Source organism: Alosa pseudoharengus, unplaced genomic scaffold (assembly GCF_046254945.1).
Source record: "Alosa pseudoharengus isolate Yale_2024_CS ecotype anadromous, Long Island Sound unplaced genomic scaffold, YU_APseudo_1.1 YU_APseudo_1.1_scf_20, whole genome shotgun sequence".
Classification (NCBI taxonomy): domain Eukaryota; kingdom Metazoa; phylum Chordata; class Actinopteri; order Clupeiformes; family Clupeidae; genus Alosa; species Alosa pseudoharengus.
The window spans coordinates 14,242,245-14,256,353 of NW_027468664.1; the positions used below are offsets into that span (position 1 = coordinate 14,242,245).

The window sequence follows — 14,109 nt, forward strand, 5'->3', positions numbered from 1 at the left end:
TCTAGTGCTTATGGAGGTGAGGACAGTTGTTAGACTATCCTTGTCAGTAAATGACAGGACATCTCCTTATTAAAGATTTGTAACCTATACATGCATATATTCAGAACACATCAGCATGTCACATTCCTGATAACTTGTTCTAGTTTATGTATGCTAGCATGCATAAGATATAAAACACCCATCACAGCGCTGGCATGGGCTGTCACGGTTGAGGACGGGGTGAGTGTGAGTGATCTCTCTCTGTCTTTGCCACAGATGGTAGAAGTGTAGTGGCAATTTAGAAGCTGTCCTTAGCTGTCAGGAACTGTGTAAATTTTAATGCCACCTAGTGGATCATTTCAGAATTGAGCCATCACTCTTACAGAGCTACGGAGGTCAATTTGCAGAAGCCCAAAAGCATCCTTTGGAAAGCCTCTAGTTCTCCCTCGTCTCACTATCGCAAATCAGATCCAGCTACGGAAGTTACAATAACCAGGTTGTCACTTTTATATAGGGCTATATTATTATTATTATTATTATTTTGATTATTTATTTATTTTGCTGAGTCGTGCTCCCATGTTTGTTGAAAGTATCATTGACAGTACTTGTCCAACGCTGCGTAATTATAGGACATTACATGACCCTGGATTAATCCCCCTGGATGAAACGCGATGACCTAGTTCTACGTGCGCCTCGTTTTCAAACCAACAGAGTGAGGATGCGCTCGGAGCGCCGTGCATCCCACAAGAGAGCACCACGGATATAGGATTCCAGGCAGACCTTAGGAGGCAAGAGCTACAACCAAAATATTTTTACGCCCCTTCTACGCCTCCCACCCATATGCTACCCTGCGATTGGAGCACAGACCGGCGGATCCAAGCGGTGGATGCCGGGTCCTTTGTGTGCCACCGGTGTAGCCGACCTGTGGTCCCTTTGCTGTCATCCATGCGCTACCCTCGGGCTCTCTAAACAGACCGCCCTTTCGAGCGACGTCATTTTACAGTTTAGTAAGCGACGAATTCAAACTGTGCACAGATCTGTCCTCTCACAACACTGACAAGGTCAGCATTCAAGGACTACGTTTGGATACTTCTGCAAGGTAATTACAAATTCACTGGCAGATCTCTGGCGATGCTTTGTGGTAACGATGGTAGACTGTTTCTCCGCCTGGTGTCTAAAGTTACTTTAACGGGGATGAGTGTTGAGTGTCCCGATGATGCGCTGTGATTTTAATAAGAGCCTTACAACAAGTTCTAATGGGTTTGTGAACACCTCTCGAAAGACAATGCTGAACATGTTTAAAATACGATAAATACAATATTACTGTGCTTCTTCGTGCTGCAATGGAACATATCTTGTCCTTGGCATCACAGGACGTCCCATGTGGAATTGGTTTTAGTGACCTCAGCAACACGCCAGCCATGCCCATACTACTAATAGGGCTCTTGCAGATTGTTGTATGTCAAGAGACATTTCTTTCTTACTCCCTTTGTGCACGTTGATAATCATATGCCCATTGACTGGTTCTATCCGGTTTCTTAGTGCAGTGGCCGGCCGGCAGCACTTCAGTGGGGGTATCTAGAAGATGAGGACCGGGCACACGGGCGTATTGCATCATTGTGTCGAGTTGAAGCGACTCGTTCATTCATTTAAAGCTTTCCCACAGGGTATAGAGCATAGAAACCAAAACAAACCGATGTCAATAGTTCAAGCAGTGTTGTAAATGTCCCTCTATAAGTATCTGAGGATTTGATCGGGACGTTTTTCCCGTAATCAGGTTTTGGCTCAGACCATGGACTGTTCCATCCCTTGCCGGCTGATAGAAATGTTCGCCTACACACGTCACATGATGCGTCGAAACACCATGACCGGTGTCAACAGACAGTGTTTCGCTGTTGAGCATCATTGTTTTATCTGCTGAACATGATGACCGTGTCTGACTTTAAGTATAAAATTGTTAACGTGTGTTTGATTCGTTTCAGTTACATGCCCTGCGCAATAATCATTCTGAGGTTGAGTGAAGTGCTAGGTTTCTTTGGAGGATAGAGGAGGAGTACTGACATAAACCAAAATAGGCTCGGGCCCCTAAATTAATAATGAGGTCGCACGTGTATTACTCTGTGAATGTCAGGTTTCTTCAGCAGAGCTTAAAGCTGCACTCTTGAAGCAGTTTACTGCTCTTCAGTTTACTGATGTTTCACAGACAACCCTGGCAGTCACAGTTATAAGTGGCATATAATGTGTTCCACTTGATTCAACAGAGGATGGACTGTCTCTAAGAACATTGCATGGGAAACATCTAGACCATGTATTTGGACATCATTATTATAGGCTACATGTTCTCTCACTGTCACATGGTGTCAAATGATTTTATGGAAAGAAGACGATGTACAACTGACGACTGCCAATGGAACTGTTGGAAGTGTAATCGTTCAGTGCCTCTTGTATCAAATGTTGGGAAAGTTGTGGAGAGTTGCCACAGATTCAGCATTTCACCTGCTGGGAGTTCTCTGAGCGATGTGGCTGGTTCCCAGTGAAAGACATCCATGTTTTGATGGTGTCACTCGGTCCTCCTGTTTGCTTTCACAGCACTAGTGGTTGTTCAGCTATGAGGATGAAAATAGTCTATGTAGAGGCTCAACGTAGGCCTATAGCTTACTTTCAGATAAAGGACAGGTAAAGGACAGAGTATTTCCATGTTATGTTGCTTTCTTAGACATTTGGTGCCACACTCATTTGATTTAAATGAAAGTTTTGAAGGGCTGTCAGATATTGGGGATGATATTTATGTCTATAGACACTGTAGTTCATTAATGTCATTAATGTATGGTCACTCTTATTGCTCTTACTCTCACCATTATTATTATTATTATTATTATTATTATTATGTATGGCTCACTCTGGCCTTTTCATGTTTATCAATGATTTTGTCAAGTGTGAATTTTGTATGCTTGTATAAAACTCACTTGTATAAAACTTGCTTATGTTTCAGTCTTTAGAATATCTTGCTTTGAATATACAGTTAGGCTATACCTTACTATGTGCATGGCTAATTTAGGTGCTTGTGTATTCAGATAAACAAAATAAACAAACTTTATTTGCAGGTTTTAAAAGTTTTCAAACTCTGACTTTGTATTAAAGAGGACAAAGTGACTGTTTGCAGTATTCTTTGCCAGCTCAGTAGTCTTTCACCAAGCATGACTGTTGGCAAGGTAACCTTCCTTATGAAACTAATGTGTTGGCATTTGAAGCTACTATACATATCTAAGTGTTTACATTTGGTTACTACCACAGCTCAGCTTCATTGACTACAATTGACAACAGTTTGACTTTCATTTCAATACTCATTTGCAGGTGTTCTTTCTGAAGCGGTTTACATACAGTTGGTCTGGTCTCAAAAGATAAACAAATCCTACTCTTACACGGTTTGCCCTTCCTGGAGGCTTTGTTGAGTGAGTGAGTGGTGTTGCTGTCACACGGTGCTTTTGTAAACAGGGAAGTGGAAAGCTCAGACCGTAATCTGTGGTGAGTAAAAGCGGCTCTGCTTAATTTATTAAAAGACGCCGTGGCTGGACAGTTCATGTCTGGTCAGCGGAGCAGATGTGGCCATCGTTGTCACAGTAAGGCTCCTGCCCTCACTATCTGCTTCTCTGTCACATGCGCTGCATGGCTTGGATAGGCATGGATAGGGTTTTCCTCAGCTTGGTTATAGTTGTTAACTGCAACAGATATATCACCACCATAGAGTTCCATAGAGTAGGACCACTTAGATAGTCAGATAACCAGTGTTGGGAGTAATGGGCATCTTAAAAGCCTTTTCCCTTTCGTTTCCATCTCGTGAGCTCCACTACAGTAAAAGCGCATTGTTGTTTATTTTATCTCTGCTCGTTTTCGCCTATTGCGCAAAAGCATCGTTATATCAATTTCTCATCTTACAACATAGCCACGCCACACACCAATAGGCCTACATACAGTAGCCTATATATAGCCTTGGCACAAGCAAGCACACGTTTAACTCGAGGAAAATGCAGATTTCACTTACCAGATAAAGAAACCTCCAAATAGCCTACCGTACGTAATACAGCGACTTTAGTTATTTGCACAGTATGTTTACATCGGAATTGATGTTTTGAAAAATTAGGTTTATTGTGTGTGTGACTGTTCAGTACTGTTCATATTGACATTTTAAAAGCAGAAGTAGAAGTATCTCAAAAGTTACTTTCTCTAGTAACTAATTACTTTTGATAGTAATTGGTACGGTAACTTTTGAAAGAAGTAACTAGTAACTGTAACTTATTACTAATTTTCAGTAACTTGCCCAACACTGCAGATAACAGCTTTCAGATGTAACAGCTGTTCAGAGGAACTGTGTCTAGAGTTATTTTATTTTGTGGGTTTTGGTGTTTTGCTCAGTTCTGCCAAATGTGAAATCTTCCACCGTGGAAAACTCGACGGGCGTCCACGAAGTAAAAATAACCTTGCTATCCTAGGTTAATCTGTTGTTTTCCTAACTATCTCAGGTTTACGTCTTGCTGCACCACATAGGTAGGGTTGTAGCTGTTCATACATTCCATAGACACCTCTTGCTTATACAGTGGGCAGTGGTCAAGTTTGACAGGTGAATAGAAAAAGTAAACAAAAACATGCTCTTGTCTATTCACAGCAGTTTGCATTGGTGAAACACTTCACATATCTCAATAGTATCAGAGTATCTTTGTTACAACACATATTTTTACATTCTATATCAGAAGGTAAGCAGGGGGGTGGGAAAGAACTTGATGACGGCAACATGAGCTGGGTTATTAAAAATATGGGGGAAAAGTGCTCTGAAAATGGTGTGAACATCATTGACAATTTTAAGGGATGTTTACTCAGCTCTAATATGCTTGAATCTTATGTAGTTAGGGGAGTGGGTTACTCTGTGTCAAGATTAAGGAGTGTGTCAAGATTTTGTGTTGTGCTCCTGTGTCATATAAACAATTCAGAAAACTCAGCCAGTTGAAATGTAAATTATATTCATGTAGAGAGAGAGAAGGTTCACCAGTTTTAATTTAATTGCTCAAGAGTTCAAGTATTAACATAATTTGATGTGAACGTCACACTTCTCACTGATTATTTTGGAGGGAAAACCCTCTCAAACCCTCTCCCTCGTTTCTAAAAAAGCGAAAGGGATATCTATCCCAAACCTCAATAGATCTATTGTTCCTGTAGAGCCATTCATCTTTGGGGAAACTTTAGAGCCAGAAGTTCCTGTTCGCACAGCTAAATGCTAGGGCCTTGGTCTTCAAAGGCCACCTGGAACTTTGGCCAGCTCCTGTTACTCTCTGATATTGCCTATATATACAGAACTTTATACTACAGCTTCAGAAGATGGGGGACTATTATGTTTTCTTTTTCTTTCTTGTTGTGGGCGTCATCATATCACCGGTGGCCAAAATGTTTGGGAGCGGGGTTGCATTTTTCACAGCCTGTTTGAAGAATAATGGTCTTTGATAACTAACATTAACAAATTACCTCACCTACAAGTACTGGGATTAAATTTGGCCATTGAAATGATTTTATATGCCCCATCAATACACAACTAACTACAACAAATCAATATACTAACTAACACAACAAATCACAACAACACGGCACTGAAATAGGCATGGGACACAAATAAGATGCTCACTGGCTGTCACTATGGGACAGGTGCTTCAAACTTTAAGGAAAAATGTTTGTTTACAAGAAGTTGTTTCATCCAGTGGCTAAAGAATACCTGGTTACAATGCGTCACCCACAGAAGGCAACTTTTTAAGCAATGTTGCTGAATATCACTGTTCTGGCAGGTCGTTCCCATTGATATGGGCAGTTATTTTTCTGAAGAACTATCACCTATAGGCAAATCATCTGCAGGCAAAATCATCCAATCAGAGCATATTGATCGAGTTACCGTATTTTCGGGACTATAAGTCACACTTTTTTTCATAGTTTGGCTGGTCCTGCGACTCAGGTGCAACATATATATATATATTTATATATATGTTTTTTTCCTCTTCATGACACATTTTTTGACTGGTGCGACTTACTCTGGTGCGACTTATAGTCCGGAAAATACGATAAGTGTTTTCGAGCATCCATATCTTGTCTTACACATTACTACTGTAGATGTACAGTACATTAGTACATTATGGGAAATGATAGTATAGTGAGAATTCAGTACACTGGGAAATCAATTGATGGAATGGGATTGTCCCAGGAGGAGAATGAAAGTCACGTTCAGTGTAATATGGCGCCAAATGTGACTGTGGCTTTAAGAGACTGAGTCTGGAGGCTGAAAATGGTTGAAATTTGATTAGAGAAGCATGTCAAAATGCCATCCAGGGTTCCGTCATAATATCTTTACCTGTGTATTAAGCACAAAAACATCAGGTGCATAGGGCAATCTTAGAGTGTAAACTTACAGCCGGATCAGGGTGTGACTCATGTGAGACTCATTCTGCCCACTGTGCTGCCAGAACTTGTCTATGAGATCAAGAGATCTTGGCACCAGTTTCAACTTGATGTACCTTCACAACCATGGTTCGAATTACGGGGGGTATTGAGGGGGTCCAACCCCCCTAGATGAGACTTGGAACCCCCTCCTCCCCCAAAAGGGATGAAAATAATAGTTTGGGAGGTACTGAAAAAATGTAATAAAATTGAATGTTATCCAATATTGCATGTAAATGCAGTATTACCATCACATACCAACAATTCAGGATATAATCTAATGAAATACGATTTTCAAACCCTCACCCCCATTGGGCTGTACCATTTCTCTGGTACGTTCAGACTGCATTGTCTGATACAAATGGGTTAACAAGCGGTGGCCAACTGGCCATACATTTGTCTAATATTTCACTGCCTTTGTAACATAGTGATAGCCAACCTTAGAAAAATATTGAGTAGCAAGATCGCTATGGTTTAACCGTAGGTCTCCCTTCCACTCAGCGGCCACAACCATCGCTGCTGCTTAGCTTAAAAATCAGGCCTACAATCACACGCCATAGGAGGAGTTCCATAGATATACTGACACGGGGAGAAGTTTAATGAGGCGATTTATCATTTTGTACAATTTCATTCTTAATGTCTTAACAAGAAGGAATTTGCACTTATATTCAGGGAATTTCGCATGTAGATTAGTGGTTCTCAACCTTTTTTACGCAAATGCCCATACATCCATAATTGCAACGTTATCTGCAGTTTGTTTGAAACGCTACGTGAACATATAATAATCAATTGGACGTGACATGTCTTTCCTCGTTGCCATTATTAGAGATCAGCCTTTCTTAAAAGCGTATTGCTGCACAAACGCTTTGTGATATAACACCAGGCGCACAATGCACTAGATATACTACATGATAGTGTACATGATACTACATGATATGAAATGCCTAGGCTAAACAACGTGAATATATTTGTTTCCTAACCGTGAACAAGTCATTTTTTTATTTGCTTGATTTTTTGCAGGCTTAGGCTATCCAAGAAAAACGAATCAAATGAACCAAAGGCTGGCCTTGTAGTAGGCTAGGTGAACTTGACTATTAAACGGGAGACTTTCTGTGGCCCATCTGCAAACAATTCTGGGTCTTAAATTTAAGTTGTATGTTTGCCATTTCCGTGCTATTGCTCTGTATGCATTTCCATGTTTGCATTTCACTGCTATACCAAAAAATATTTGACTGTGGGGCGCAAATTTTACGCACGGAGCGCACCTTGAAACGGTGTTTATCCAAATTTCAACCCTTCCCATAACGTGTGAGGTAAATTGTGCTTGCTAGTATGATTAGTTTCTTTTAACTTGTCGGCCAGCCAGCCAAACACGGTCATATGACCTATATCTCGAAGGAAAATTGACTGTGAACCACAAGTGTGAAATCATGTGTGTAAGCCTATATAAAATGGAGAGTGACATCACCAGTGGAAATAGCGGTACCCCCCGAAGCTCACGGTATAATTCCAACACTGTTCACAACCTAAAAACCTTCACTTTTACTTGATTGATTTTCTGAAACATAAATTGCACTGCATTTTCTGAACTTGTTATACAAATTGGAGCATGCAGAAAACAGTGTCCAAATTAAAGTTAGTGTACTTTATGAGCTATCCAGATACTTTCAGTATCTCCTGCAAAACACCTTTGCTTTTGATTAACCAACTGAAGCTTGGTTTGAAACTTGAAGAATTGGAGCAGGCAGGGCTCAAGGCTACCCATATTAGCCTGGCATGGGAGAGGGTGGGGAGCTGTGTTGGGTGTTTTCCACTTTCCCAAGGTCCTTAAATCACAGTTTGACATCTCACCACTGACCTCTACGCATTCCTTCAGCATGTGACCAATGTAAGGCCTCAGGTAAGGAAAATCAGCAATATAAACAAAACAGTATGCTCTCCTCTTCCATAATCCTATTGGTATTTTGTAGTGCTTTGACAAAAGTAAATCTAACAGTATGATTATGGGCAATCTATGTCATTGACTCCTAAATTTAATTCAACTTAGTTATCCACTATAATTAATTAAGAATAGAAATGTAAGAGAAAACTTCACAGACAGACATTCACCACAGAAATGTAGAGCCTCTGGGATCATCATGTCCACGTCACGACTATGATTGGTGCAAACCTCTCAGCATGTGTTAAATGACCATTTTTCTCAGTTACTCTCTGCACAACGACTGCTACTGTTTACACGGCCAACTGCCACGTGTGTAGGTAAACCACAGCAGGCCTTGCTCAGTGAGAAAGTGGAGGGGAAAACTCCTCGGAATCCTCCTTGGTGGTTGGGACTTTCTGGTGCACAGTGGCTTTGAATAAGTTGTACTGACAAACCAAATTGATTCAAAGCAAGGTTTTAGTGCGGTACACATAAATAATGGGCAGGAGAAGAGAGAGTGTTTCTGTACAGAGAAGACAAAAAAAACGGCACATTGAAATAGAATGAATTTTTTTTATAAAAGTACTGTACTTTCAAAATACTGAAAAGTATTCCAGGGCTGATCAAGTAAAGGTAGTCTTAGCAATGCAATGTAGAGTAGGGCACGCTATAGCTGTTTCCTGAATGTACGGGGAACTGTTTTTCCTTCTTTTCTTCCTTCCTTTCTTTTTCTTTCTTTCTTTCTTTCGCTTACTCGCTTATTCACTCACCCTGGCCGTGTGGTGACCTTCCCTTTATCCTTCGCGCTTTCCCAGAGTCTTACCTAAGGTCCACCCTGTTACTTTAGTCAAGGCTTTGGTCCACTGGGCACTGTGACATAGAATCTGCCTGAGCACAGACCACCGCAGGTGCACTGCTGTTTACTCTCAGACTCTCACATATGCCAACAAGGGGACCTTGATCACGTTAGGTGAATGTGATGTGATCGACTGATATGCTAGTCATCACTAGAGATTTGAAGATGAGAGCTATTGTGGTGTTTATGGTAATTGTAAAAGGACTTTGTGTATACTGTAGGTGTATTTTGTTGTTGTTGTCTTTGATAAGGACACATAGTGCAATGCTCGTTTTTAAAGAATGCAACTCTGGGGATAAATCAATCTTGTGATAGCTAAAATAGCTTGATCTCCCATTCTCTGTTCTGGGACATCCAGAAGCAGACTGGTCGTATGTTTCAGGCTTTTCCAGAGGGACATAAAACTTCCTGGGATGAGCCGACTCAAATTCAAATGGCAACTTTGCATAGTTTTGTTGAGCAGTGGGAAATGTAAAAGTGTTCACATATCTGGTACTTCTAAGTTTCTTTTCATCTATTTAAGTGTCAGATGCAATTCTTAACTGGATTTGGTTAGTAATAGTAATAGCAGACTTCCCTATTGTTTTACCCATTCTAATTGTTAAAGCATCATTTTAAATCAGATAGTTCCAGTCCTTATCGATGCTGTTGTAAAACCCAGTGTAGGAACTTAAAATTGTCTAGGGATTGTTTCAGAAATGAAGTCTCAGTCAGCCAGGAGTCAAGTCAGAAATCTCAGAGAGCTTTATTCACGAATCCGGAGACCTACGTCGTGTTGCTAACAGACGCAGTCTGATGTTACAAACAGGGAAACACTTTTTATACTTCACTGACAGTTCAGACAAGACATGACATCTCCATTAATGGTACGCAAACTTGTTTACGACATAGTTAACCAAAGAGTCAACCATATCTATAAGGCTGTATCCCATAACGACCAAGGGCCATGGAATTCAGTCAAGATTGACCCCAAGACAGTAAATAAGGTCTTAGGGCGCCAGCCGTCGAGAAGAGGCCTACCCAGCCTCCTTCGAGGACACACACACACCTAAGCCATGGTACACACATACACAGCATTGACACACGCACATACATCCAGACATCATGGCATACGCACACACTTTCAGCAAGGCTGCAACCATGCGCTCACCATGAAGACACATACACACACAGCAGGACTGCACACTCACACACCCAGCATGGCTGCGCAAACACCTTGAACATGGAATTCCACAGTTGTTAACACATAAATCTCTCCTTCACTTTCTGCTTACAGCAGCGTCTCTTTCTTCAGCTTTGCACAGACCATACCAAAAGAGTAAATGGTTGAATATAGCCTGTACTTAAATGGAAACACCTTTAAGGCCAAAATTTCTCACTACACCAGCACAACCCTTTATTCTATTACTCCACTGTACGCCTAACAACGCCTCTTAACTGTTCTTAAATCACTGTAATCTATGGCCTCTTGGGCTTATTGCTTAATTACTGGCTGTGTATGTATGAGCCTCAGATGGATTCAGTGAATTCAGCTCCAGTTCTGGCTGGTTTGCTCTGGTGTGCTGTGGCTGTCTGCTGTGTCACCATGGTAGCCACCTTCTCTTGCTTCTTAAGTTACTCACATTAGGTTGACCCCAGGCACCTGCAAAGACTGTGTTAGAAGAAGCTAGAAGCAGAAGTTTTGTATTTTAAGTCTCCAGACCATTACGTTTAGCTGATCATCCATCCATCAGGTTACACTGGTGTTAGAAGCACCTTGTTCTGTGTGTGTAATGTAATGTGAAAACAAATTATAGTTACATTGGATGCTCTATAAGGCTGGAGTCTAACGTAAATCTTTACATAGTCTAATAGTGTTTAACCTGGTAGAAGTTTTCTGATGCATTGGGCCACCCACGCTAGGTAGAAACGCAAAGAATTACATGCTACTACAGAGGGATTGGGCATTAACCAAGGAGTGATGTTGGTATCCTGCAATTAGGATAAATGGTGGTGACTGTTTGGAGTGAGGTCCAGTCAGACAACTAAATGCTACCGGCATTTATCAAATGACATGACCTCAAGGCTGGCGAGACCTGACTTGTGTAGACCTTGGCTGGACACAGTGTTATGCCATTATGGACACCGGAGAGCCAAGCTAAACCTTACCAAAATGTTTCTTTGAGATGAAAAGCTTATTGTTTATGAAAAACTATATCATCATCACACATTTGGCAACTACAGGTAGTGTATTTTGTTTTTGTACACATACTGTATTCAAACTGCTTAATAAATGATGATAATATGAGTGCACTTTTTCTTCTGTAATGTGACGCTCATAGCTAAAATGAAACTTTCAGTCACTGAGATATGGCTTGCCCAAGGTGGTTCTACTTTAAAGTCAATAGACGTCTTAGCCATTAGCCCACAGGTGGCCCTCTCACTTCAATTAAAAAAAAACCTGTTTGTAACTGCCGGAGGCATGCAGTTCAGGTTGGATCAATGTCCTGCACCTCTCATTACAAAGAGGTATTTGTGTGGGTGTGAGAGCTTGTTTGATTAAAGGAGAATTCCGGTGTGATATTGACCTAAAGTGTATTGAAACATGATACCAAGTGTGAACGTATGTCTCATAGCCCATCTCGGCTTGTCCCCTGCACTCCAAAATCTGGCGCTAGTTAGCCGATGCTACCAACAGCTTTTTCAATTGTGGTGCTTCGGCATCGGGCTAGCCATGCAAATAAATCACTGTTTTACACCATTTACGAGGCTCAATGTATCTCCACACTTCATTGGTAGACTTCCGAGGGCCCTGACATTTAAAACGAGACATTGAGAACTTTGAAAAAGCACTGGTAGTTTACTTACAAGACGATTTATACAGACAGTATCTTCACGAAGTTTAGCGTTTGCAGCCATCTTGAATTTAGTCACGATAAGTCGAGCGACGAGTAAGAATGAACAGGTATGATAAGGCAGCGGTTTCCTCCCGCGTACCACTGCCTACATTCCGACTCGGCTCGTGTACCCCCACCATCCGACACATAAAAACCCCGCGTACCCCCCCCCCCAACCCCCCCACCGAACCATAGTCACGGCTGAAGTGCCCTTGAGCAAGGCACCTAACCCCTCACTGCTCCCCGAGCGCCGCTGTTGATGCAGGCAGCTCACTGCGCCGGGATTAGTGTGTGGTTTACCTCATTGTGTGTACACTGTGTGCTGTGTGTTTCACTAATTCATGGATTGGGATAAATGCAGAGACCAAATTTCCCTCACGGGATCAAAAGAGTATATATACTTATACTATACTTAACTACATCCACATTCAATATCTTATAATAGGCCTACAACAACGCCTGAGGATGTATTTGTTTGGACAACATTAGGCTATACAGCCTAGAAAGGCTTAGGCTACCTTTAGTTTGTTAAATGTAAAGCCTAGCTTAATGTTACCTTGTTCTTGCCCATCTGAAATAACTCCTAGCTTTGCTGCTTCCCTCCTTTCTGTTTTTGTTGTTTTCAAAAACCTGTTATATCCGCGAAACTTTCCCCCCACGGACCATCCGACGCATTCAAAAGTAACGCGTCATGTTTAATAAGCTGCCCTTTTTTATGAACACATACAGAGTTAATATCCTTTGATTTCATGTTTCCATATCATTATGACCTGATTCGAAATTATGTATTTATTCATGAATTAATTACAAAAGATTTAACATTTTCATTTTAACAACTGTCCGCCATAGCCCTTTTCATCTCGCGTACCCCCTAGAAGCAGCTCGCGTACCACAGTTTGGGAATCCCTGTGATAAGGGATCAGATTCCAAAAATAATTCAGTGGAAATGCATGGATTCCAGTTGCTGCTACTGGAAGAAACTGGAATCCATGCATTTCCACTGAATTATTTTTGGAATCTGATCCCTTATCATACCTGTTTATTCTTACTCGTCGCTCGACTTATCGTGACTAAATTCAAGATGGCTGCAAACGCTAAACTTCGTGAAGATACTGTCTGTATAAATCGTCTTGTAAGTAAACTACCAGTGCTTTTTCAAAGTTCTCAATGTCTCGTTTTAAATGTCAAGGGCCCTCGGAAGTCTACCAACGAAGTGTGGAGATACATTGAGCCTCGTAAATGGTGTAAAACAGTGATTTATTTGCATGGCTAGCCCGATGCCGAAGCACCACAATTGAAAAAGCTGTTGGTAGCATCGGCTAACTAGCGCCAGATTTTGGAGTGCAGGGGACAAGCCGAGATGGGCTATGAGACATACGTTCACACTCGGTATCATGTTTCAATACACTTTAGGTCAATATCACACCGGAATTCTCCTTTAAGGAACCACAGTGAATTTACATAGAATTTTTTTTTTGGAGGGGAACATTATAGCAAATAATTACCCATGCAATGAAAAAAAGAGTCCAACATAGGAATAATTATTTGATTATACATTTATTTAGTTCTGTTTTGGGAGATACAAAGACAGCAAAGGTGGATGAGCCAAAAGCTCAAAGCCTGAGTGTAAATGCAGAATGGACTAATTAAAAATTCATGATTAGCTGCTCCCAGGCTAGCTCCAGGTACACTTCCAAGCAGTCCTTCCTGTGACCTTGAGGGAAGATTAGCAACAAACCTCACAAGAGAGAAAAGGAGCCTGAGAAAGTGCACACAAACAATAAAGACACACGCGTACACATAGTTGCACGTGTGAGTGTGTGTATTTGTGTATGTGTGTATTCTGTTGTTACCTGGTTTACAGGTATCAGCATCATATGACTTTCCAAGTCACCTGAGTGTCATGCAGTGTGTTGCAGAGGCTACTTAACACAGCAACTACAGCCAAGGGCAGACAAATACTCTGCCCTGTGATTGGCCTGTTGTTGACACCCCCTCTAGTGAGG

General features: G+C 41.3%; 1 protein-coding gene and 1 long non-coding RNA gene across 2 annotated transcripts in view; both read left to right on the forward strand.

The window, feature by feature from the left end:
• The first annotated feature begins 909 nt into the window (after positions 1 to 909).
• The window catches only part of LOC143136126 (monocarboxylate transporter 2), a 32,921-nt gene continuing 19,721 nt past the window's right edge, over positions 910 to 14,109 (forward strand). The window contains exon 1 of the mRNA XM_076296633.1: positions 910 to 1,078. The gene's annotated coding sequence lies outside the window, so the exon portion shown is untranslated. The remainder of the gene's footprint in view (positions 1,079 to 14,109) is intronic.
• The window catches only part of LOC143136127 (uncharacterized), a 263,743-nt gene continuing 262,787 nt past the window's right edge, over positions 13,154 to 14,109 (forward strand). The window contains exon 1 of the long non-coding RNA XR_012989268.1: positions 13,154 to 13,235. This is a non-coding gene — a long non-coding RNA (uncharacterized LOC143136127). The remainder of the gene's footprint in view (positions 13,236 to 14,109) is intronic.